The sequence below is a fragment of the Delphinapterus leucas genome, chromosome 2 (genome assembly GCF_059928025.1).
Source record: "Delphinapterus leucas isolate spDelLeu-1000000601 "Yukka" chromosome 2, BTC_Dleu_Yukka2, whole genome shotgun sequence".
NCBI classification, from domain to species: domain Eukaryota; kingdom Metazoa; phylum Chordata; class Mammalia; order Artiodactyla; family Monodontidae; genus Delphinapterus; species Delphinapterus leucas.
The window spans coordinates 4092215-4118481 of record NC_143130.1 but is presented as its reverse complement, the minus strand read 5'-3'; positions in this window follow the sequence as shown (position 1 = coordinate 4118481).

Genomic DNA, 26267 nt, shown 5'->3' with positions numbered 1-26267 from the left:
CTGATTCTGCTACCTACTGACCGTTGCCTCTTTACATTTCTCTACTTTTTTTTTTTTTTGGCCACGCTGCGCGGTGTGCGGGATCTTAGTTCCCCGACCAGGGATCGAACCCGGGCCCCCTGCAGTGGAAGCGCAGATTCTTAACCACTGGACCACCAGGGAAGTCCCATCTACCTATATTTTTCAGTTGGGCAAGGAGATGAACTTGAATACAAAAGAATAAGCCAAGATAATGAATTAAATCAAGTTCTTAATTACAGAATTAGGGAACTTTTTAACATCAAAGATTCCATGCTCACGTTCCTTTCAAAGTCGTTGAGTCGCTTGTAAAATGTGATTTCTACTCCCAGCTTTTTCCTGATGAGTTCAATTCAGCCAGTCAGAATGCTGACAGTTTCCACAAACCTGCGAAAAATACTTATGACATTTAAAATACAAAAATAGACACGCAGAATTTCACATCCTCTACTCTCCTGATGCTTTCTCAAGGCCAGTTCAGTTTCTCCTAATAAGGCGTTTGACCTGCTTGCCGGGCTCTGACAGATGATACTTTTACAGGTCTGTTCTTTCAGCGTATTCAGTGCAAGTCCTGAGCTGGACAGGCCGGATGGGCCTTATTCACCGATGGAGAATTCAGCCTAAAAGGACCGTTTCAGCACCCAAGTCAATCTCATTATACTTCATTCTTACCCTTACGAAAGATAATGCCTCTTTATTTGGTATACATGTGTTCTTTCCAATGGCATGAATTGAGGTGACTTTTAGGCATCATGTCCCATTACAGAGCTCCTCTGTGAAGCAGGGAAAACATGGCATCTGGGGCTGTTAATTCTTAACAACACCGGGAGGATGTAATTGGTTTATCACAAGGGAGAGTGAAGATAGCACATGTCATCGCTGTATGAATGCTCTTAGGTTATGGAATTTGGTCAGTGACTAACGTTATCATGGATGTGTACTGAAATAGCCAACAGTCAGATTGATAAATTGTGAAAGAGAAGAGAAGCCAGTAACAGTCAGCAAATGATAAGCAAGTACACGGCTTAAAAGCATTCCTGGAGTTTCATTTATCAGAACTCTTATTTACTTTGTGTTGCTCCCTGTTTGTTGCTGTGGAAGAGTTTCTCTTCATTATAGTCATCATTTTTTTAAAGTATGTACTAATTGTTATACGAAGGACAAGGGGAAGCATGGGCTTAGTCGCAGACCTGTGTTTCAAGTCATACAGAAAGGAGCCATTTCTTCATAGCATTTCATAGCTGTTTTTAAGGGAGAGTGTTTACATGTAAGATTTAACACCATTTGAAAAGATCAGCTAGTATATTGGATTTTCTCATCTTCTGAGCAAAAGAAGGAACATGTCCATTTGTATCAATAAAATCTATCAATGGAATATGGGGGCATTTTTAAAAAAATATCTTTATTGGAGTATAATTGTTTCACAATGTTGTGTTAGTTTCTGCTGTATAACAAAGTGAATCAGCTATATGCATACATATATCCCCATATCCCCTCCCTCTTGCGTCTCCCTCCCACCCTCCCTATCCCACCCCTCTAGGGGGTCACAAAGCACCGAGCTGATGTCCCTGTGCTATGCAGCTGTTTCCCACTAGCTATCTGTTTTACATTTGGCAGTGTATATATGTCCATGCCTCTCTTTCACTTCGTCCCAGCTTACCCTTCCCCCTCCCTGTGTCCTCAAGTCCATTCTCTACGTCTGCGTCTTTATTCCTGCCCTGGCATATTTTGAATATATCAAACATATGAATGTCATCTCTAGTAAAGTTGTAATTTACAATAATATTTTAATAAGGTTATTTTTCTTATTCATGAAATATTACAAGATGTTCCGTAGGACAAAAATGTGATCTGTTCAGTTAAAAAAAGAAAAATGAAAGAAAAGTCTTCTTGTTTTTTTTAAGAGAAATATGATTGCTAAACAATAATATGGCTTACACTTTAATTCTAGATGATCTTATGTTTTAAAATTAGCATTGGGCTTTAAAAATTTTATGATCGTGTAGGAAATCTCTATTTTTATGTTCTTAGAAAAATCTTCGTTAAGGGCATGACTCTTCTCAACTGTTTCTCGCTTAATAATTTTACACTATGAACTGTGTAAGCATTTCTTTTCTTGACAGTTCACTGATCTGTGTTCATTCAGTATAAGGTCCACATCAAAGTAAAATGAACCACAAAGACGTCTAAGACTGATTGAGGGGGAAAAGAAAACAAATGCTTGGTGAGAGAGAATGTAATACTCCAGGGATTGTGAACTACTGACATTTCTTATTCACAGGAATCTAGATTGATAGTATGAGTTTAGATTTCCCACGTAGTTCTTAAGAAAAATTCCCTTATACTGCTCTGTGGAAGGTGAGGGCTTTGCGTTCATCGTATTTCTCCTAGAATGTCTGCTTAGCCTGTTAACTCTAACAACGGCCATTATCTTTTTCTTTGCCCAAAGGCATGATTATGAAATATTACAAGCATAGTTGTATTCCTAGGGTAAACAATAAATCTTTCTAGGCACTGGTCAAACTCTTAAGTATTCTGGTTAATATTTTGGTTCTTGATATTTTTTAATACCAGCAAGCGGCTGGTAAGCTGGTGAGTACTTGATTACAGTGGAATTTATGTTGCTTTAAAAAAAGAAAATGGAATAGGCCTCAATTAGATGAGTGACGCTGGACGCATTCCCCAGTATCTGTGACAGTCAGTTGCCTTATCTTTGCGATTGAAGGAATAATGATGTGAGCCCTCTTGACCTCAACGATCAAATCTAATATATGTGAAAATCTTGAAAAGAGTAAAGCACAAACTTCCTGCCTGGAGGTCTGACCTCTCTTGGGAACAGTTCCCTCAATAAAGTCCCATGAGAACTTCCATTGTGCCTGGTCCCAACCCCCAATTCACCCTCCATCCCTCCTATCCCTCTACCAGTTCACTCAGTCTTTGAAAAGTCCCAAAAGCTGTTGAAAGGGTCCTAAGGAGAGAAAAATGGCGGCCACGACAAGACAGTTGTGATGGGGCCTAAGGGTGGACTGAACAGTATAACAGGGTGGCCAACTGTGTTGGGTGCAACCAAGGCCACAGAGGATTAAGGCTGAAAAGAAAGCCGGAGTCATTCTGTTTATTTGTATTTTGCTGACGCTGTTAATGTTTATTCATTTGTTTTGCAATTAGGGTCCCAGGGAGGAGGGGACCATCTTTAGAACTGTCTCAAGACACAATGGGGCCAAAGGCCCAAGAGCAGAGGAATGGGGTACTTAACAAGAAGTGAGGTAGAGCAAAGAGTAGGAACTAGCTTCTTTGAATATGAACATAGGTTAGTTATCTGCATATTCTACACATGGATTGGGAGAGTTCAGAGAGTGAAAATATAACACAACTGTTAGAACCACGTGTGCTTTCTTTTTGCAGAAGTCGCTTCTGAAGGGAAGATATTGCAGTGTTTCACGGTGCTTAACGTAATACTAACACCTCATGGTGTTTGAACTTTCCTGATTTGGGGATTCTGGATAAGGAGCTCTACCTTTTGTAAATCTGACTTCTAGCTATTCATGTCTAGGTATGAATCTACTTAAAAAAAAAGAAAAGTTTTAAAAAAACTGGGGTTTTCACATGTCACTCACCATTTGGCGTTAATTTTACGTATGATCCGTTCTTGGGATGCTAAGTGACATCACACGAATGAGTAGGACACTGGAATAAATGTAGCCTTGATTTTATTTCTTTTTATACTACAGCAGAGCCTCCGCTCAAGCCAAGAGCTCTAGTTATAATCAAAGAAGTATCTGGTGCAAACCCAGCTACCGAGGCTCCCAGAGTCTGATCTGATTTTTTCTTTCTCTTCTGTGGTGTCTGAATTAACTAACTCACAGGTAAATTATGAAAAAGCAAAACAAAACAACCACCTTTCTGGAAGGTTTTCACAAGGATACTTCTGGTGCACCAGGCCTGCAGCGCCCCTTGTAAATCCCAGAAGACTGGATTCTGCAGGCTGTTCATACCTGTGGTGTTGCTTGCATATCACCCTGACTTTATGGGTTGGAGCTCCAGGAACCCACGGGCACCATCATGGTCTGGACCTCTACCCAGCTTGTTTCTGCCACACTGCTGCCCGATTCACCCAGATATCCCTAGCCAATCCAAAATCACCCCTTTGGGTCCTGCTCTTTCTGGGTACCACCAGGAAGCTGTCATCTGCAGCGTCATGCCCCCTCTGACTCGCTGTATTTTATTTATCATCATTGATTTTTTTCCAGTTCCTCCAAAAAGCCAAATTCTAACCAGCCTCCCGGCCTTTGCACATGCTATTCTTTTTCCTGGGATGTTTTTTCCTGTACCTTCCTCGGGTTCTTAAGGTCTCAGTTAAACTTCAGTCCTCAGAAAGCTTTTCCCCACCTACCCTCTATAAAGTGGTTCCTCCCTTAGTCTCTATCACAGAACCCAATTTATTTGCTTCTTGCAAATGTAACTCTTTGGCTTCTGTGTGGTCTAGACTAGTGGCTCATACTTCTAGCAGACTCCATTTCCTTTACAAGTACTTCAGCATGCCTCCTTCCTGATCCTCAAATGAAATTCCTAGTTAATGCAAACAACAGATACAAAACTTGTAAACCTCAAAAAGTAATTATTTTTTTATTCTGAGTAGCATTTTTTTCAATTTGTGATTTGCAGGCATGTCCAATCTGAAAGACGGGACGAGGTAGTCACCTGCCTGCCCCTATAGGTAGGCAGCGTGGATGGGGCAGTTGTAAATGCACATTAACAGAGGTGTGTGACACAGGTATGCGGCTATGGGAGACCATGGTTAACAATTCTTGGTAAAGTTCCAAACAAAAGTCAGTCTTCCATCGATTTACACAGTACTTTCATCTGTAGAAAATTCAGTATATTTAACAACTATACAGAACTTTGTGCCTATATGCAAAACAGAGTTAGATTCTAGGTTCAGGTCATTTTATAAACAGATTTTTCACCTACCTGAACTCCAGCAGGACTGTCAAAGGGCACGAGGGATGTATACCCATTTTATTATTACACAGGACTGTTGTGCCCAATGCAGGGCATTTACATTCTTGGCCACTGTCCACAAACAGCCTGTAATGTCCCTCAATTGTTGAGACAACCAAACATGCTGCAACAGATTTCTGGAACATTCTTTTTGGAATGACCCATCTAGACTATAATCTCCACTGAGTGCTGGCACCACGTTTGCCTTGAACGGTAGAAGCCTTGACGTCTAGCAGATGTTGTATATGATAGCAGTGCAGGACAAATATTTCAGGCAGGAATGACTGAAAGAGCGGTTGGATGGATAAATGAAAGGGAAAACATGGAAACAGGGAAATGCATTCATCCATTCAACTAGTACATGTTTACTGAGCAACTCATATATGGGCCAGGTGCTGTTCTAGGACCTAGGAACACAGCAGTTAATGAGACAAATTCCCTGCTCTAATGAACTTGCTCTGTCTCCATATATGGAACTACTTTATGACTGAAGTACACCTAGAGATCCTATACGACTGTAATTTTGGTGCATCCAGTTTTCTCTAATTCAGAATGCTGACCGTACATAGTTAAGTCAATTGAGGGAAGAAAGCTGGGTAGGGGATAAAAGGCAGTGGAAAGAAGTCAGGTTGGTGACAGAATTGTGAATGGTGCTTGAGAAACAATCTAATAAAGTGAGAGCCTGAAAATAACTAGTTATCAAGGACCAAAGCATTTAAATCCAGTAAACGTTGTTATTGCTCTCATATATGTACAATAATAGAAGTGCTTTCAGTGGCTCTTTTCCCCTGCACGATACCTTTTACATAGTCAGTGTGTTAGACGCAATGGATGTGCCTCCTTGAAATTAGGTTAAGTTGTAAACCTGAGTGTTAAGAGGCATCCATTTGAGCATTTTATTTTCACATTTTATATAGTATTTGCTTTGACTCACCACTGTCCTCTGGTGAAGCAGTCACTCAGCAAGGTGGCAATCAATCTGGGAGTCAAAAGGGACTGAGGGAGGTTGGCAATAGCTGAATGCGACTGTTAGAAGTTGAATGTTCTTGCTTGCAATTCTGGAAACTTCAGTGGGAGATGTTAGGTCAGCTTTAATATACTGTATGCCCTAAAGGAACTGAAAAAAAAAAATGACACAACTGAAAAGAAACATTTTGGGGGTCTTAACAACCCATTAAAACTCTGGCTGCCATTCCTTTTCTCACTTGTGGATTATTTGGAGACCCTATTTTGCTGGAACAACCTACAACTAAAATTGCCAGAGCCCTTTAAGAAGCCTCCCTGCCCCACTGAAGAGTAGACGTCGGTTTCAAATGATGTTTGGAATTGACGAGTCACGTCCCTCTTAAACTGGCATGTTTCTTGGCTACAGCTCTTGAATTTTAAATATTATTCCCTGAATTCTTCTGATGCTGAGATTGACTTTTATGCTTCCTGTCATTGTGAGTGGCACTGAAGAGCCCAGGGTTGTAAATTTGAGTCTCCAGCACAAACGGCAAACTAAAGTCTTCTGTATTCAAAGTGAGCCATCAGTACCGGAACAGGATCTTGTGCTGGGGGGGTAACAACATCGCAGGAGCGTGAGGTTGTGCAGTGTGTTGCAGGATGGGCACTCAGCAAAGATTTATTACTTTAAGAAATGGATGATGAGTCAACGTTGGAAGGATAAGAGAATGAAAACTGAAATGCCTTTGATGTCAGCTCTCCAAACAACCTCAGAAACAGGTGGTATTTTTTTCTCCGTTGTATCAAGAAGGAAACTGAGGCTTAAAGAGTTCGGTTTTTTAAACGAACATTACTGTGTGCTTATAATTACTCATTTATCCCTTATGAGAGTCATGGGAAATGGGTCTGTATTGCCATTTTACAGATAAGCAAACCGAGGTGCAGAACTTTAAGTGCCGGCTTTGGTACAGAGCTAGGATATGAAGGGGTAGGGCGTGACTCAAGGAAGCAGACTTCAGAGCTTGTCCCCTTAAACTACTAGACGACACTGCATCTCAGGTGTTATTAGGTCAGGGACCTGCTGGATACACAGCTGGCAAGGAACGGAGCAAAGTTGTCTGATTTCAAAATCCACGTCATTTCCACCATCCTCGGCTGCAAACCCAGTGAATTCTCTACTGATTGTAGTGAAGAGACGTGAATGTCTTCTGATCGTCAAAGCCAAGGGTTGTTGCCCACAGTCCTCACACCTCTTAATCTTTCTTCTCAGCCCTGAGCTCATCTTCTTTCACCAGGTTCTGGTTTTTTGTTTGTTTGTTTGCGGTACGCGGGCCTCTCACTGTTGTGGCCTCTCCCGTTGCGGAGCACAGGCTCCGGACGCGCAGGCTCAGCGGCCACGGCTCACGGGCCCAGCCGCTCCGCGGCACGTGGGATCTTCCCAGACCGGGGCACGAACCCGCGTCCCCTGCATCGGCAGGCGGACTCCCAACCACTGCGCCACCAGGGAAACCCCCAGGTTCTGTTTTTTCTTGCCTCCTCCTCTGGGAATGACTTCTCCCTCGTGGCTGGCTTTTCCCCCCATCTACTAACTGTGAGTGTTCCTAGATGTTTCATCTTAAACTCGCTATACTTTTATCTGCCGTGGGAACCTGTCTTGTGGAGTTCTCATCTACTCCCTGGATTCAACCATCACCTTTACATAGCCTGCCTTTAATAGAACTTAAAAAAATAAATCCAGTCATATAAGTGCAATGGCTTGTTATACATCTCTCCATGGTTGCTCCATGTTAGCGTGTTTGAGGTAAAATTCTTAATTGTTCTTTCCCAATAAGCTCCACTGAGTGCAGGAAGCATACACTCAGGAATCATCCCAAACTGACTCCGTTTCTAATGTCCATATTATTATTACTACATGTTTACCCAAGACTAGGTCAGTTTCATTAACAAAGAATGATTGGTTTATCTGATGGTGGTTCACCTAATGATTTAAGCCTCTTTTTAAGAAGTGTTGTTTCTGTATCCATCCAGGTATCCTCTTCTTTTTAGCCATCTTTTGCGCTTAGAAGGACTTAAACATGTTTGTTAAAAAAAAAAAAAAAATTCAACTTAATTTGTGTTTCAGAAAAGTACTGATCCAGTTAGCACTGTGGGTATTCTTGTTTTGAATAACTGCTTAAAAGATGTTTATCTGAAGACCTTTGCTTCCATATGTTTTGTTCGTAGCAATAAATACTTGTAAAATTCATAGAACTTTGACCAGTTTTATCTAATTATTCCTTTACACTCTGTGATGACAATTTTCTCCTTGTTTTTTTTTTTCCCTAAGTGATTATATGAAGACTCTATTCTAGTCATTTTAGAGATTTAACACAGAAGTAGCCTTAAGGGAATCGATTAAAAAAATTTTTTTAATTGAGATATATTTGACGCATAACCTTACATTAGTTTCAGGCATACAACATAACGATTACATATGTATATACTGTGAAATGACCTCCAAGGTAAGTCTAGTTAACACCCATCACCACACATAGTAACAATTTTTTTTCCTTGCCATGAGAACTTTTAAGATATACTCTCTCAATAAATGGGCGAAGACATGGGTGAAGGGGGTCAAAAGGTCCATACTTCCATTTATAAAATATCTAAGTCCTGGGGTTGTAATGTACAGTATGGTGACTAGAGTTAAAAATAACTGCATTGTATATTTGAAAATTGCTAAGAGAATAGATCTTAAAATTCTTGAAATAAAAAAAGCAAAAATAATAACCTGTGAGGTAGTAGATTTTAAAGTCCACAAAAAATAAAGTCCATACATCTCTACACTACCAAATGTAAAATAGATAGCTAGTAGGAAGCAGCCACATAGCACAGGGAGATCAGCTCGGTGCTTTGTGACCACCTAGAGGGGTGGGATAGGGAGGGCGGGAGGGAGGGAGATGCAAGAGGGAGGGGATATGGGGATAGATGTATATGTATAACTGACTCACTTTGTTATACAGCAGAAACTAACACAACATTGCAAAGCAATTATAATTTAAAACTGAAGTCCATAGAAATATTTCTATAGCATAGGATTGCTAAATGTTGCTAAAATATGGCTAATGAGAATAGAATCTTCAGTGAACCCTTCGTTAAGTGAGTTCATAAGCTAGCTGCTGATTGGCTTTGCCAGTGAGGAAAAGGCTGCTGGTCTGAGTTTACTGCCCGTCCCTTTTCTTGTTCACATTCACACATTGCTCCTTTTCCCCATCTGGTTTCTGACCCATCTCAGAGTCTCCTCCCTGGCCTTTCTGCTTCGTAGGCCATTTTTCCTGGAAACAGCAGAATAGATTTCCTAAGTAAAGATTCTAATGTCTCAACCCCCTGTTTTAAAATCATGGATGGCTCCTTATTATTTATAGGATAAATTTCAAGCTTAGGGTGGCACTCTGGGCTCTCACCAGGATGGGTGGCTCAGGCTTTTCAGATGTAATATCTGTGGTTCCTATACAGACTTTAACTGATTGACTGATTGATTGAATGAATGAATGCTTGGCTACTACCCAGCAAGTCTGTTCACTTAACAATATCTTGTACCGATTACCCTAGCTTTCTCCCTAGGTCTGGCTGAAATTCTGTTCCTTCTTGGGACCTTCTCTGTTCCCCATGGAGGCCCATCCTGTGATGCTGAGCTCTGTTTACTGTTTGTCTCGCTAGTCATTTGCCGACATGTTTCCCTCTCGGGTTGTCAAAGAGTGTGTACTCTCTGAAGGCTACTGAACACTACTAGTACTGAGCCTGAGTACTACTAGTACTAGTAAGTACTAGTCATATAGTGTTTAAGAGCATGCTTTTGTAAAAGATATAACTAGACAGGCAGCATGATATGGTAGCTCAAATATTTGAGCTAGAAAGTCTGAACTCACATCCTTGCTTAATGTACTCCAAGAACCTATATGCAACTTTGGCTATGATATCTAAAACCTCTGAATATCAGTTCCTTTTTTTGTAGAATAATAAGGATAATAATACCAAATGAGTACGTTTGGTTTAAGAACAAGGAAACAGTTTGGAGGAAGTATTATACAGTCTCCTTCATAAGCTGCTATATAGCGTTAATACTGGCAGTATTTTTGTTAATGCTATTTGAAATCAAGTGGCCTTCAGTGCAGTTTATTCTTCTGGTCTCTCTTCTCTTTCTGCCTCCTCAGCCTGATGTTTTCTGCCCTGCCTGCTCTACATACTGTTTGCCTGTGACCTGCCTCTTTTTCCCAAGTGTGTCTACCTACTTTCGCCTCCTTGCTTTCTCTCTCTCTTTCTTCTTTCCCAGTTTTCCTTTCTGTCAGATCTCATTTCCCATGCAGTATTTCTTTCTTCTTCTTCTTCTTCTTTAGCTTTCTTTCTTGCCGTTATGTAATAATAGGGTTTAAAACTGACAGGAGATTAAAGAATTCCCATAAAATCCGGAAGTCTTTACAGTTTTTATTGCAAGTGTGTGTGTGTGGGGGGGGGGGTGTTTGGCAATGACCTTTTATTTTTATTTATTATTTTTTTACATTCTTTTTCTATATTTTCCATTATGGTTTATCATAGGATACTGAATATAGTTCTCTGTGCTCTACAGTGGGACCTTACTGCTTATCCATTCTGTATGTAATAGGTTACACCTGCTAACCCCAAACTCCCACTCCGTCTATATTGTTTTTTTACGGTAGCATTTTAGGCAAGTGCTTTTTTATTTGTATGCACAGAGTTTTGGAAGGTTAGAGGTAGCCGGAGGGGGATAAACTCAAATCCAATCTACTTGGTTTAGGGTTGAAAGCAAATGTCCAGAGAGTTAAGTGACTTGCCCTGGATCTCAAAGTTAATTACCGGATCGTGTTGATAGTTAAGACTGTTTTGGGAGTTCGGCCCACGCTTGTTTCTTTTCACTTTTGCTAGCCACTGTATTGAGTTTAGTTAAGGACATTATCTAGGGGTTAGTTTGTTCCCAGCAGGCAGTCTAGCTGATTGGCTTTGGAGAAGATACTTAACCTCCCTGTCCTTGAGTTCCTCGTCAGAGGACCATCTCCCCTTCAAGGCATCTTTATAATTCTCAAACTTCTTTCATCATATTTAACAACTTTCTGATGGCCAATTATTTACTAGTACAGGGTGAGCTGGATTCTTACACGTGGTTTGCCTTTGTGTTTCTTTCAATGCCACCCAAGATTGAACTTCTTTTGCGACATCACTGTATTTCAGTCTGTACAACCAATTAAGCTTGTCCAGTATTTGGTTAAATTATTTCTAATTAAAACGTGACAGCTTCCTTGGCAGAAATCCTGTCCTTGTACTACAAGGGTGCTTGGCAAGATTTGTGTTACTATTTTTCAAAAGCCTGTAGGAAAATGAAATGTTTTGTTGAAATATTTTCTTTGGATCATAAAGCTGAGACAGAACAGGGTGACATTTGTATTATACCTGAAAGGGGACAAAAGAGCCACTTTCTTTTTTGTTTAAGGACCAGTGAGTGTAGTATTAATCATTCATGGAGTTCTTTGTAAGCCTTCCCACACAAATTAGTCACAATTTGAAGCAAATGCAGATGAAGAAAGAAAAGAAATGTATACAAGTATCTTTGTGGAGATAAGAATATGTTAGATAATTTGGTTTGTGCGGGATATAAAATCCAGTAAGTTACTAAGTCCTTTAATTTTACCCAAACTAACACTCAAATTTCCTTTAAATTCCTAGAAACTCTTTCTACTTCTTTTAATAAATGAGAAATTAATCTTGCTCAGTACATTCTTACTGTAATGTTTTATAATTATTATAATGTTGGCTAGCCCTCCATTGAATACTGGGTCATGTGATCAAGCCACCTAACAGAAATATGAATGAATGTCCCCTGGCCCAGCAGTATTTTTGGTCTGTTTGCTTTTAGGAATCAGTGGATATATTACATCAAAAACCGAATTGTTTGGTTGTGGAATTTTCACTCGGTTTGCCAGACCATCATTTCCTGAAGTGCTTGCAAATAGTCATTTTTTGTCTTTCGGTGTGTGAGAGCCTATTTGAAGAGCATTGCCAAGCACGGGAAACTAATAGCCCTGTATTCCTGCTGTGGAAACAGTATCACTGTGATAATCCACCCGAGCTTCCTATAAAAGGGCTTCTTTGTGGGCACGGTGTGTATGAAACAAGTACCATGGTGGCAGTGAGCGTTCTGAAGTGGTAAGAAACTCTTTTCCAGCTCATTGACGTCTAGCGTTTTTCATCAGTTTTTTTAATCGTTTCAGAATTTGTTTTTAAACTTTCCTCCCAAGTGCTTGGTGTCACTAACAGTAATATAAAACAAATAGCCTGTTTCTGAGGGACTAGCACAAATGTTGAAACAGTTCAGAACAAAGTTTGAAAGTAACGAACGTACTTTGTAATTTTATTATCTGTTGTACTTGAGCTTGTTTTTGTACCTGAACTTGGATTTGAAATACTTATCAACATCGTTATCACATCTTTTTTTTTTGCGGTACGCGGGCCTCTCACTGCTGTGGCCTCTCCCGCTGCGGAGCACAGGCTCCGGACGCGCAGGCTCAGCGGCCATGGCTCACGGGCCCAGCCGCTCTGCGGCATGTGGGATCTTCCCAGACCGGGGCACGAACCCGCGTCCCCTGCATCGGCAGGCGGACTCTCAACCACTGTGCCATCAGGGAAGCCCAATATCTTATCACATCTTTTAAAAAGGTTTTTAAAAAAGTCCTTATAAGGCAATTTAGATTCTTTTAAAAAAGAAATTGATTCCCTGGTGAAATTGTATCTGTTAAACATAATTGAAAGTAATCGAATTGAGAATCTTTATATGTGGTAAAACTTTCTTTGGATCATTTATTTTTTTAATTTTTATTTTATGTTGGAGTATAGTTGACTTACAATATTGTGTTAGTTTTGAGTGTACAGCGAAGTGACCCAGTTATACATATATTATATCTATTCTTTTACAGATTCTTTTCCATTAAAGGTTATTATAAGGTAGTGAGTAGAGTTCCCTGTGCTCTACAGTAGGTACTTGTTGGTTATCAGTTTTACATATTGTAGTGTGTATATGTTAATCCCAAACTCCTAATTTATCCCTCCCACCCCACTTTTTCCCGTTGGGAACTCTAAGTTTTGTATGTCTGTGAGTCTGTTTCTGTTTTAAAATAAGTTCACTTGTATCATTTTTTTAGATTTCTTTGGATCGTTTATAAAGAGTAAACTGATTCCTTAATATCTTGATGAATTCAGATGATAATTTGATCTAATTTTAGAAAGACGCGTAAGCTCAAAGTTAAGAATACCACAGTTTAACAGTCAAGAAATAACCCTGTATGAAAAAATGAATTTTGGCTTTCTGGTCACTGTCCAAATTCCCTGTTAGGTGTGTGTAGGAGCACAACAGAGGGAGGTGATTTCACTTCTCGTCAGATAGGGAGGAGGGAAGAAATTTCCCGAAAAGCAACTGAACTCTAAACATAGCAAGTTGAAATCACACACTTTCCTATTTCATGGGATTTCCTCCTTTCATCCCTCGGAATAGGATTCTTAACGATAGATAGCATTTCAGAATGAGAGTTGAGGGTTTTTGTTAGAAATTTCAAAATGGTTTTTTCTGATATGGCCATTACTTTTTTTTTTTTTTTTTTTTGCGGTACGCGGGCCTCTCAGTGTTGTGGCCTCTCCCGTTGCGGAGCACAGGCTCCGGACGCGCAGGCTCGGCGGCCATGGCCCACGGGGCCAGCCGCTCCGCGGCATGTGGGATCCTCCCAGACAGGGGCACGAACCCGTGTCCCCTGCATCGGCAGGCGGACCCCCAACCACTGTGCCACCAGGGAAGCCCTGGCCATTACTTTTAATAATAAAAAAATTATGTATAACGCATTATAAATTATAATACATAATAAATTATTATAAATAAGAAAAATTATTTTTGTCTCTTGTTCTTTGCTCTCAGGTCACCATCCTAATAAGCAAGTTTTTTTTTTAAAGATTGGGGTATGGCTTCATTCGAATACTCCCAGGAATCCAAAGTGGTTGCAAAGTTAAAAATTTTCAGAATGACTCGTGTGAAACTCCTACTAAATAAATAATGCAGAACTGCGTCCGGTATTGAAGGGTCACTTTCCACTGTTACCGTCTCCACTGCACGTGGCTCAGGCAGAATTTTCAAGCTACCTAAGTGTTGCACGCAAGCATGTGCTCTCAAACAGGAAACGTATCTTGAGGAACGATGGTAACATTTTAAAGAAAGCATTCCTGAAAAGGAGTTCCAGGTTTTCATTATTCATTTAACAAATGAATGCAGAAGTTATTTCCTAGAATACACCCCAAAGAGTATTTTAGGAACATACCCACCATGTGTTTAAAATACACACCTGTTGTATGTGATTATGCACAGAAGCCAGTTTTTTCATGAATAATTTGCATCATTTTTTACATAATTTAAGAAACCATATGCTCTACACTGAAGATAAAAACATTTAATGTATGCAATCATGTTAAACAGTTACAGCATGAGTCACTATATTTTTTTTAAAATGCTGCTCTAAATGTGACAACAGAGACTTAAAGGATATAATGCTCATTTGAAGTATGCTATTAATTTAAAGTCACTGTAAATTCATTACTTTAGGCTGTTTTGGTTATTGAGACCAAATTTGGAACATTTCTTGTGTTAAGTATTGAAATGTTTTTAAAAATCTGAAAACTAGATCAGAATATTCTTTGACTACTTAGATTTGAGTGTGTTTGTTCTGTAAGGTGAGATCTACATAACTTATTTCAAAGATTGACCCTGGTAATTTTTCTAGGTTTTATAATTTGCCAGAACTGGTCAGTTTTACTGAGGTCATAAAGAACAGTTATATGCATTAAAAAAATAAATTATTTTCCATTTATTTTAATTCCGAAGTCCTGCTTTTCTCCCTGTGAGTCAAATATGCTGTCTGTGCCACTAATATGTTTTTTTGCAGATAAGTCATTATTATTGAAAATGTTCTGTACTTTGTATTGTATAGGTAGCAGTAGTCTAAACTTTGATATTTTTAATGCATCCATATCAGAATTTTTATTTTTGTGAGAAAGTGATACTGCCATTTTCCTTTAAGACCATTGATATGGTGTTTTTTAAAAATTTTATTTTATATTGGAGTATAGTTTCTTTACAATGTTATGTTAGTTTCAGGTATACAACAAAGTGATTCAGTTATATATATGCATGTATCTATTCTTTTTCAGGTTCTTTTCCCATATAGGTTATTACAGAATACTGAGTAGAGTTCCCTGTGCTATACAGTAGGCCCTTGTCGATTATCTGTTTTATATCTAATAGTGTGTATATGTCAATCCCAACCTCCCAAATGTGGTTTTATTTTTAATAAGAACCATATGTTAATAAGAAATATATCTTAAGATGCTACATTTGAGAGGACCACCTGATTTAGGAAGGTATATTTCCTTGTCGTGTCTTGGTAGAGGTTGGAACTGGGGCCACTAGTGGAAGCTGGAGGAAGGGGGAAGGTGTGTCACTTTTCAGTTTAGAAAATAATAAGTGAACCCACTAAGAAATGAGCCACCAACTTCCCATTTCTAGGAAGTATTGTATCCTGCTTTTGTCATGCTCTAGCCAGTGCTGTTCAATAAAACTTTTCCTGATGATGGAAATTCTCTGTACTGATGCTGTCCAGTGTGGCAGCCACTAGCATGCGCGGCTGTTGAGCAGTTGAAATGTGGCAGCTGGAGAACTGAATTTTAAGTAAATCTAAATGGCTTCTACTAGACTCTTTTCTTCTCCGAGTGTGCTCCGTGGACCAATTTTCAGCATCACCTCAGAGCTTGTTAGAAATGCAGAATCTCAGGCCCCACCCCAGACTTACTGAAACAGAATCCACATTTTAGCAAGATTCGCCGGGCGACTCATAAGCGTATTATCATTTAGCAGAGCTGGTCTAAAAGGCATTCTCACACAGACTGGATGGTTAGATGACATGAGCGTTCCAACTTCTTCAGGTCTATAATGCTTTCATTTCGGAGAAGTTAATTACTGGCATTCAAAGAGAGGTTAAGAGTATAGACTTTGAGGTTAGACAAGAAGATGAAACCCAGCTATGCCACTTGTTGGCTTTAAGTGACTTTGGGTAAATCACCCTGTAGAAGGCTCAGCTCCCCTTCTGTAAGAATGGGATGCTCATGAAATGGTACCTGTCTGGCTGCCAGGAAGATGAACTGACTTAATGTTCGCAAAGTGTTTATACACAGAGTAAAACCCTCAGTAAAGGATGGTTTTAACTCGTCTTGTTGTTAATGCATATTACATAACATTGTGCCTTTCAAAGTAAGGCAGGCAGGCTAAACTGAGCAGACTTAGATGATTGGGTATGTTGTTCTTCCAAATCTAAATTGACTTTGCAAAGTCTCAAATGAAGGTTACCTGTCTTAAAGAAAAGAGGGTCTGAAGTCTTCTGGTGTGACTTTTTTTGCATTAAAGGATTAAAGTGAGAACTAAATGGGTGTTGAATTTTGTCAACAGCTTTTTCTGCATCTATTGAGACGATCATATGATTTTTCTCCTTCAGTTTGTTAATGGGGTTTACCACACTGATTGATTTGCATACACTGAAGAATCCTTGCATCCCTGGGATAAGGCAGAATGGGCATCATCAAAAAATCTACAAACAATAAATGCTGGAGAGGGTGTGGAGAAAAGGGAACCCTCTTGCACTGTTGGTGGGAATGGAAGTGGATACAGCCACTATGGAGAACAGTATGGAGGTTCCTCAAAAAGCTAAAAATAGAACTACCATATGACCCAGCAATCCCACTACTGGGCATATACCCTGAGAAAACCATAATTCAAAAAGAGTCATGTACCACAATGTCCCTAGCAGCTCTGTTTACAATAGTCAGGACATGGAAGCAACCTAATCCTATCATCCATCAACAGATGAATGGATAAAGAAGATGCGGCACATATATACAATGGAATTACTCAGCCATAAAAAGAAACGGAATCGAGTTATTTGTAGTGAGGTGGATGGACCTAGAGTCTGTCCTACAGAGTGAAGTAAGTCAGAAAGAGAAAAACAAATACCATATGCTAACACATTTATATGGAATCTAAAAAAAAATTGGTTCTGATGAACCTAGAGGCAGGACAGGAATAAAGATGCAGACGTAGAGAATGGACTTGAGGACACGGGGAGGGGGAAGGGTAAGCTGGGACGAAGTGAGAGAGTGGCATGGACACATATACACTACCAAATGTAAAACAGATAGCTAGTGGGAAGCAGCCGCATAGCACAGGGAGATCAGCTCGGTGCTTTGTGACCACCCAGAGGGGTGGGATAGGGAGGGTGGGAGGGAGACGCAAGTGGGAGGAGATACGGGGATATAGGTATACGTATAGCTGATTCACTTTGTTGTACAGCAGAAACTAACACACCATTGTAAAGCAATTATACTCCAGTAAAGATGTTAATAAAGAAAGAAAGAAATAAGGTGAGAAATAATGACTCAGCCTCTTTGAACTATCAAAGGGTGCTTAAACTGGAGACCAGAACGTAGCAGCCGCCTCTCGGTTCCTTTAAAATTCCTCCTTGCTTTCCCCTCCTAGAGTTTATGGAGTCCCCCAAAACAGCCAGTAAAATGTCTTAAAAATTCTGCCCCCCTCTATAACTCATGGTTGGGGCCACAGCAAAGTGAAGTTCTGCCCTCCTGCTTGGCAAATGTGGAAGGATGTATCTGGCAGGCCTTCTTTGGAATCTAGCCAGAATTTCCTTTTCAGCAAATTCTATTTTAAAAAGAATGAACCCAGGGTGAGCTCAAGCTATTAGTCACACGTTTTCATCTCTATTAAACAGAGCTTCATCGGGGAGCTAGTCTGAGCGAGGGTGGGAGTAGTCCGCTAGTTAAAAATAACAGCTCATACTTATTTAAAATTCCCATCATTCTTTTGGCACTAAAAAAGTCATCCATGCTTATCGAATATAATTTTCAAAGTACTTTCTATAATTTAACCATTCTCTCGTTGCACGTTTAGGTTGCTTTGCACACACATACACGGGTGCGTATATGTACACACGTGCGTGTGTGTGTGTGTGTATCATCCCATGGTGAACATTCTCGTATATAACTATTTTTTCTGCATCTTTATTTCCTTCACGTAGATTCTAAAAAACAGATTTACTGAATATGTACTTTTAGAAGAGGAGTATGTCTTTCCAAACTGCTTTTCAGAAATGTTGCACTAATTTAGATGTCCGCCAACAGTGTTTGAGTTCATGTCACTGTAATATTGACTATCATTGTCATTTTATTTTTTTAATTTTTATTGGAGTATAGTTGATTTACAGTGTTGTGTTTCTGCTGTACAGCAAAGTGAAACAGTTATATATACACATATATCCACTCTTTTCTTATTCTTTTTCCATATAGGTCATTGCAGAGTATTGAGTAGAGTTCCCTGTGCTATACAGCAGGTCCTTATTAGTTATCTGTTTTATATACAGCAGTGTGTATATGTCAATCCCAATCTCCCAATTTATCCCTCCCCTCTTTTCCCCCCCCCCGATAACCATAAGTTTGTTCTTTTACATCTGTGGCTCTCTTTCTGTTTTGTAAATAAGTTCATTTGTACCATATTTTTAGATTCCACGTATAAGCTATATCATATGATATTCGTCTTTCTGTGTCTGACTTACATCACTCAGTATGACAATCTCTAGGTCCATCCACGTTGCTGCAAGTGGCATTATTTCATTCTTTTTTATGGCTGAGTAATTTTCAATTGTATATATGTACCACATCTTCTTTATCAGACTATCATTTTTAAAAAGGTTAATTTGAAGCAATGGAATAATATTCATACGTAAAAAAGTAGGAAATCCTGCCATTGGCGGCAACATGGATGGACCTTGAGGGCATTACGCTAAGTGAAATAAGTCAGACAAAGAAAGACAAATGATCTCACTTACATGTGGAGTCTTAAAAAAACAAAAAACTGGACTCATAGATAGAGAGTACAGATCGGTAGTTGCCAGAGGCAGGGTGGGGGTGGGGTGCAGGCGTGGGTTGGGGTGTGAAGTGAGTGAAGGTGGTCCAAAGGTACAGACTTCCACTTAGAACATAAATAAGTCCTGCGGGTATAGTGTACAGCGTAGAGACTCTAGTTAACAGTACTTTATTGTCTGTTTAAAACTGGCTAAGAGAGTAGATCTGAAAAGTTCTCATTGCCAGAAAAAAATTGTAACAACGTGTGGTGATGGATGTTAATTAAGCTCACAATAGATATGTATATGAAATTGTTATGTTGTCCATTTACAATGAATACAATCTTACATGTCAATTATATAACGATTTTAAAAATAGATTGATGAAAGCATGGTGGTTGAATTAGACTCTGGAGCCATCTGGCCTGAGTTCAGGCCCTGGCTCTGTCACTTACTAGCTGTGTGACATTTCAGGCACGCTCACTTGACCTGTAAAACAGGGACAGTAGTAGTACCTCCCTAATGGGTGGTTGGGAGGATGAAGGTAGTTAATCTACGTGTAAATCACGTAGGGCAGGAATTTTGCACGTGGCAGATGTTACATGTTGGCTGCTATGATCATAATCCCGATCATCAGGGGCATGTACGGTCAGAAGGCCTACCTGACACTGTAGGAGTGTTGCCTTTTTTTTTTTTTTTTTTTTGATTTATTGGACTGAAGTTGTTTTACAACGTTGTGTCAGGCGTACAGCAAAGTGATTCACTTATACATATATCCATTCTTTTTCAGATTCTTTTCCCATTTAGGTTATTACAGAGTACTGAGCAGAGGTCCCTGTGCTATAAAATAGGCCCCTGTTGGTTATCTGTTTTAAATAGAGTAGTGTTTACGTGTCAGTGCCAATCTCCCAATTTATCCCTCCCCCCAGAGGACTGTTATCTTTTTTTTAATTTATTTTTATTGAAGTATAGTTGATTTACAATGTTGTGTTAATTTCTGCTGTACAGCAAAGTGACCCAGTTGTACATATATATACATTCTTTTCATCTTCTTTTCCATGATGGTTTATCCCAGGATATTGAATATAGTTTGCTGTGCTAGACAGGAGGACCTTGTTGTTTATCCATCCTATAGATACCAATTTGCATCTGCTAATCTCACACTCCCAGGAGTGTTGCCTTTTCCATGACTGCACACCACACAGCGGGCGGGCGGGGGGGGGGTGGGTGGGGGGGGAGGGGGTGTCTCCTAATGGGCTGAGAACTTTTGCTTTTACCCACCCTATGACCCATGAACCAGAAAGGAACTTAGTTAAATGAAAAGTTTCCCAATTCTGACTTGGTTCTGTGCAGCTGACTTCAGAAATTCTGAGTCCCTCAGTGCTCCCGAGACACCATACTTCGCGGTTATGATTCCCGAGGGAAGGAACGTACCCGCGAGGCCTCCAGCACCCTCTGCTACAGCCATCTCTTTCTTGGGAGCCGTTGGGCGCCCTCTTAACAGGGCCACCATCAGTCCAAATTGTGTGCAGCTCGCCCTGGAGGTTTGCACTGTGGATGGTGCAGGAAGCACCCTAGAGCCACTGGTTTGGTTTGGGGGAGGAGGAAGGGGAGGGGGAGGGGGAGGACGGGGAGAAAGACAGTTGCTATTTTTTGTTTTGTTTTGTTTTGTTTTTGCGCGGTACGCGGGCCTCTCACTGCTGTGGCCTCTCCCGTCGCGGAGCACAGGCTCCAGACGCGCAGGCTCAGCGGCCATGGCTCACGGGCCCAGCCGCTCCGCGGCACGTGGGATCTTCCCGGACCGGGGCTCGAACCCACGTCCCCCGCATCAGCAGGCGGACTCCCAACCACTGCGCCACCAGGGAAGCCCCACTGCTATTATCAATGGAATATTTATGTGTAAGGCGTTGATTTAAGTGATTTACATATAGTAATTATTTAAAACGATACTTTTACTATCCACAATTTACAGGTGAGGAAACCGAGTTTGGAGAGTTTAAACAGGTGCCCAAGATGACATAGCTAGTAAGAGGTAGAACCGGAATTCAAGCTTGAGTCAACCTGATGGCAAAATCCAAGCCCTCCATTGCTCTGTGCGGCTCCTCTCGTGGTTTCTCCATTTGCTTTCTTAAGCCTTTGGGGTTAGCCTATATGCTCCTTCAGATTTTTCCTTAGAGTTTGTTTTGTTTTTATATAATGGTTAAGGTGTTAAAATTGTTAAGCCAGTCGGTCTGTGATTTCCTTTGGGGGAAGTTTTTATCCCATAGAGCTCTAAGAAGTCCATGTGTCATTGGTACACACTCACATTGGTGTTCTCTCCAAGATGACACTGATGTTCAACCCTGAGGGGAATAGAAGTGACTGTAAAAAATAAATAAATAATAATAATAAGTAGCCTCCCTCCTTCCCTACCCCCATTTTCATCTTAATGCCTGCATTGATTTAGAGAAAAAACAAATAATCACAGGTACATCAGGGTGAGTTATGACTCAGGATCGACAGAATGACAGAGGAAAAGGAAACTGTATAGAGACACAAAACATAAAGTCATGTTTCAATGGACATTAAAAGAGATGCAGGACATTAAAAATGCCTTACTAATAAGCAGGACAGTTGATGAATGAGAAAGACTTGAGCACGAGATGTTATCTCAGGTTTCCAGAAGGTAGAGAGGGCTTAGGGGAAGGTCCATGGCTGAGAGGTGCCAGGTAGAACTGCGGGGTAGGGGGCAGATAGAGTCACAAGATCACCCTTAACTGGTGATCACCCTTAACTGAGGGGTTAATCCTGAATTAATAAGGAAAGGAGGTGTCTCCTTGGTTTGGAATGAAGGAGAATGGGGTGGCTTGAGAGAGAAAACTGAGGCCATATCAAATTAGTCAAAGCTCATGAATTGCTGAGCTGTCTTTCAAAGGACATCCTTTGTCACCCAGGTAGGTTTTCTTTATTGTGTAAAGTGCTTAGCGCTCTCGATACCTCCCTTAGCCTTTCATGCCCTGTACAAGAAGAACAGAGCAGCGCTACATGGCACTCAGTTCCTGAGCACCTCTGCACCCGCACTGCCCTTTTCAAGTATTATTTAGCATCACAGCAACTCTTTGCCTCGAGTGCTGTCTCCTTCCCATTTTCTAGATAAAGACACTCAGCCTTAAAGATGTTCTATAGCTTGTCCAACACCACCCAACAAAGAAGTATCAGATTTAACATTTGTTACACTGCCCCTTAAAGAAAAGTTCCTTTAAGATGAATGGATAAAGAAGAAGTGGTATATATATACAATGGAATATTACTCAGCCATAAAAAAGAGTGCAATCATGCCATTTGCAGCAACATGGATGGACCTAGAGATGATCATGGTAAGCGAAGTAAGTCAGAAAGAGAAAGGCAAATACCATATGATATCACTTATAAGTGGAATCTAAAATAATGACACAAATGAACTTATCTATGCAACAGAAATGGACTCACAGACATAGAGAACAGACTTGTGGTTGTCAAGGGGGAGGGGGTGTGGGGGAGGGATGGAGTGGGAGTTTGGGGTTAGCAGCTGCAAACTGGTATATAGAGGATGGATAAACAACAAGGTCCTACTGTAGAGCACAGGGAACTATATTCAATACCCTTTGATAAACCATAATGGAAAAGAATTTGAAAAAGAATATATATATGTCTAATTGAGTCACTTTGCTGTACAGCAGAAATTAACACATTGTAAATCAACTATACTTCAACATAAAATTTTATTTTAAAAAGGTCCTTTAGTAAAGACAGAAAGGCTGTGTCTCACAGGTAGCCTGAGGAGCAGTTCCTACTTTCCTTGATATTAGAGACTGAAAGTAATAGAGAGGTGAGTGTTTTGATGCATCCTGTTCTCTTTTATTTTGTCCTGTGATTTCACCCCTACCCCCCGTTGTGTATCAGTGCAGGAAAGGAGAAAGGTACGTTTATTAAAGTAAAGATAATCTCAACATGCTAATGGGGATGAAGTCCATCGTTAAATTAATCATTTTCTAAATCCTCTGAGAGATGTTGTTTACTCTTTGGATTCAGCTTTCAGAGCTGTGCACTGGGAAAATGTCAGGCAATTGAAATTAGAAAACGCAGCTTTTAATCAATGAAGACCTCAAACAAAAACTTTTTCCTCAGTACTCTAGTTCCTTGAAACTGGGAAATGGAAGGCAATATTTGTCACAAAATACTGCTAGTGAGCAAGTGAAAATTCAGTTCTCCTTGACCTTTAGTGGGGATGCACAGTGGCCCCTGCTCTGAGTGATGACCTTGATGTTCAGGGGCCTGGACATGATTATCAGTAGATGTGGATAGTGAATGCCTGAATGAATGGTGTTGCCTGTATCTCTGTCTGAAGGATGCTTTAATTTTCCTGGTTTCTTAAAGTGCTGAAAACTACCATGAAGCTGCTTCCACATGCCTTGGACATGGATTTGGAGAAGAAAACTCTTTTCTCATCCACTGAAGTAGTCACTGGTTTGAAAACCACCTGTACTAAGATGCTAGTTTAAGTATAAATAATTTCGATTAGGGAATATCTGTAAAGGGCAGGAAATTTCTTGTGCCACGTAGATGTCCTCCAAAAATAAACCCTTCAGTTGCTCTTGTAAAAAAAAATAAATAAGGAATTGGAGTACAGAATAATTTGATTAATTAGATATCACTACTATGCAAGCTATATAATTTTAAGCCTGGCGCATCCGGTAATACAGAAGCTGACAAACTTTCTGTAAAGGCCAGATAAGAAATAACCACTCAGCTTTGCTTTCCTAGCACAAAAGCAGCCACAGGAAATGGGGAATTGACTGACTGTGATTATGTGCCAAGAAAGTGTTTATTTATGGGCACAGAACTTGGAGTTTCATGTAATTTTCACATGTCATGAGATATTGTTCCGTTGATTGTTTTTAGCTACTTAAAAACATGAACATTATTCTTAGCTCACAAGGCATACAAAAATAGGCAACGGGCTGGCTGGTCCCTGCTAGAATCTGTGTGGTTAGAGCCCTGAAGATATTTTTATATGAGGAAACGTGGAATGCTTTCTCCTTGAGCCTGGTATAAAATTTGGGAATGTACTATAGATGTGCCTCGGTAGATAGCTAGTTCTTTGAGGTTTCTGAAAATTACATTTGCCAACTCAAACACCCTTTGCTCCTAATTCAGATGTTATGTTTCAGTTTCCACCCAGATCCCGGAACTGAATGAAAATGATGATGATCAAATACACAGCATCCTTGAACGCTTTTCTTTTGGCTGTTTGAATGGGTCATTGTCTTTATGTTAATTAGGATCCAGGGACATGATGCTTCCCCTGCTCGTGGAAGATATTCTTGTTAGAGAAATGGTCTAGTCAAGAGCGCGTGTGCGTGTGTGTGTGTGTGTGTGTGTGTTTCACGGCAGAGTGGGGATGCGGAGTGGTTGTGCAGGTGCAGAAACCGGCAAGGCTGAAATTACAGGGACCAGTGACAAAGAAAACCCAGCCAATAATTACAGTAAACTTCCTTGTAGGCCTGAATACAAATCCTGAAAAGTGTCAGTTTTTATATTTGAATTATTCTCCTCCACTCACGACAGCATACTTGGTGATATGTCAACATTTTAATTCTGAATGAGTGTTAATTGGGTATCTTAGTGCTGAAATTATTTGTTACCTAAAACACTGACACAACCCGAAGGTCTCTGATTTTTATAATTATATAGCACATGCAGAATTTCTTTCCCTAGGTGTGATCGCTTTATACAGAATGTATTTGAGGCACACGCTTTAGATCAATTACTAATTCAGAACCGTAATTATTAGATGCTACGGTGACTCTGGTAGTAAGAATCTTCCTGAATCAGCGTAGGAACCGTTGGAGGCTGGTTGGAATTTCAAACTTCAACTTAGAAAACAAAAAAATATCTCCCCTTCCTCCCTTCCCCTCCGAATCCCCTGGAAGAAAAAAGCAGAGAGCAGGCCTTGCTTTCCTGGAGCTGACTTTGGTGGGGGGTTTTTTTGTTTTGTTTTTTTATTGGCGTATAGTTGCTTTACAATGTTTTGTTCATTTCTACTGCGCAGCAGAATGAATCAGCTGTACGTATACATATACCCTCCTCTTTTTTGGGTTTCCTTCCCATTTAGGTCACCACAGAGCATCGAGTGGAGAGTTCCCTGTGCTCTGTGGCAGGTTCTCAGTAGTTGTCTAGTTTATAGAGTATCTATAGTGTAAATGTGTCAATCCCAGGAGCTGACTTTGTTATATTTGTGGGCTTAATAGAATTTCTCGCTCTCTGTCACTTTTTTTTTTTTAAGTTTGGAAGCTTAATGCGGATTTCCGTATCAGAAACCACGTTGGGGTTTTTTTGGTAATTTTTTTTATTGTGGTAAAATATACGTAACAAAATTTTCCATTTTAACCATTTTTTAAGCGTACAATTCTATAGCATCAAGTGCATTCACTACACACGAATTCCCCACCCCCTCTTGTCCCCAGCTCTTGACACCCACCATTCGACTTTCTGTCCCTGTGGATGTGGCTACTGTTGGTACCTCGTGGAAGTAGAACCATACAGCATTTACCCTTTTGTGATTGGCTTCTTTCACTCAGCATAATAGCTTCAAGATTTATTTTAAAAAGAGAAACAAACAAAAAGCTGTGTTTTTACATTTTTTTTTTAAATTAAAAATTTTAGTTTTAATTCAGTCGGGTTCAAGCTTTATCTCAAGAAGAACAGTGTTCCTAATTCCTTTAAAATATATATATACATTTTAATGTTGACTGAATCACCAAGCCACATTTTCATTTTGTCTTTGCTTTAGCCAAAAAAATGAAAGGATTTATTGGTTGAAAACCCTTGAGTATTTACAACTAACTCTGAAAATCAAAGTTCACTCTTTGCATGGGGGTCAAGAACTCTTTTGAGGATGTTCCTGCTTTCAATTATTTTTCAAAGTAAGTGAGAAATGATTCATTAGAAAAACTAATTTTTGCAGGTTATTTTTAGAGGAAGACGCATCAGGCTATATTCTTAATGTTTTAGATCACTAAAGAAAAGATGAATAGGGAAGCCAAGAAATAATATCCCAGCTGGGGGAATCCCACTTTTAGAAAATGTATAGACTTTTCTCCATGCAATCCAAATTTTATATTAATTAGCACATTTCCCTCTCATGGTGGGCGGCCTTACTTGTAAGCACCCCCAGAAGCCAGTCAGAATGAGAGCAGCGTGTTCTCTGAAAGTAGAAAGAAGTGAGATCCGCAGAGCTGTTAATCCTCACTGCTAAGACCACATCTTCGGAGGCAGTGCCCACTGGGGAAATCATAC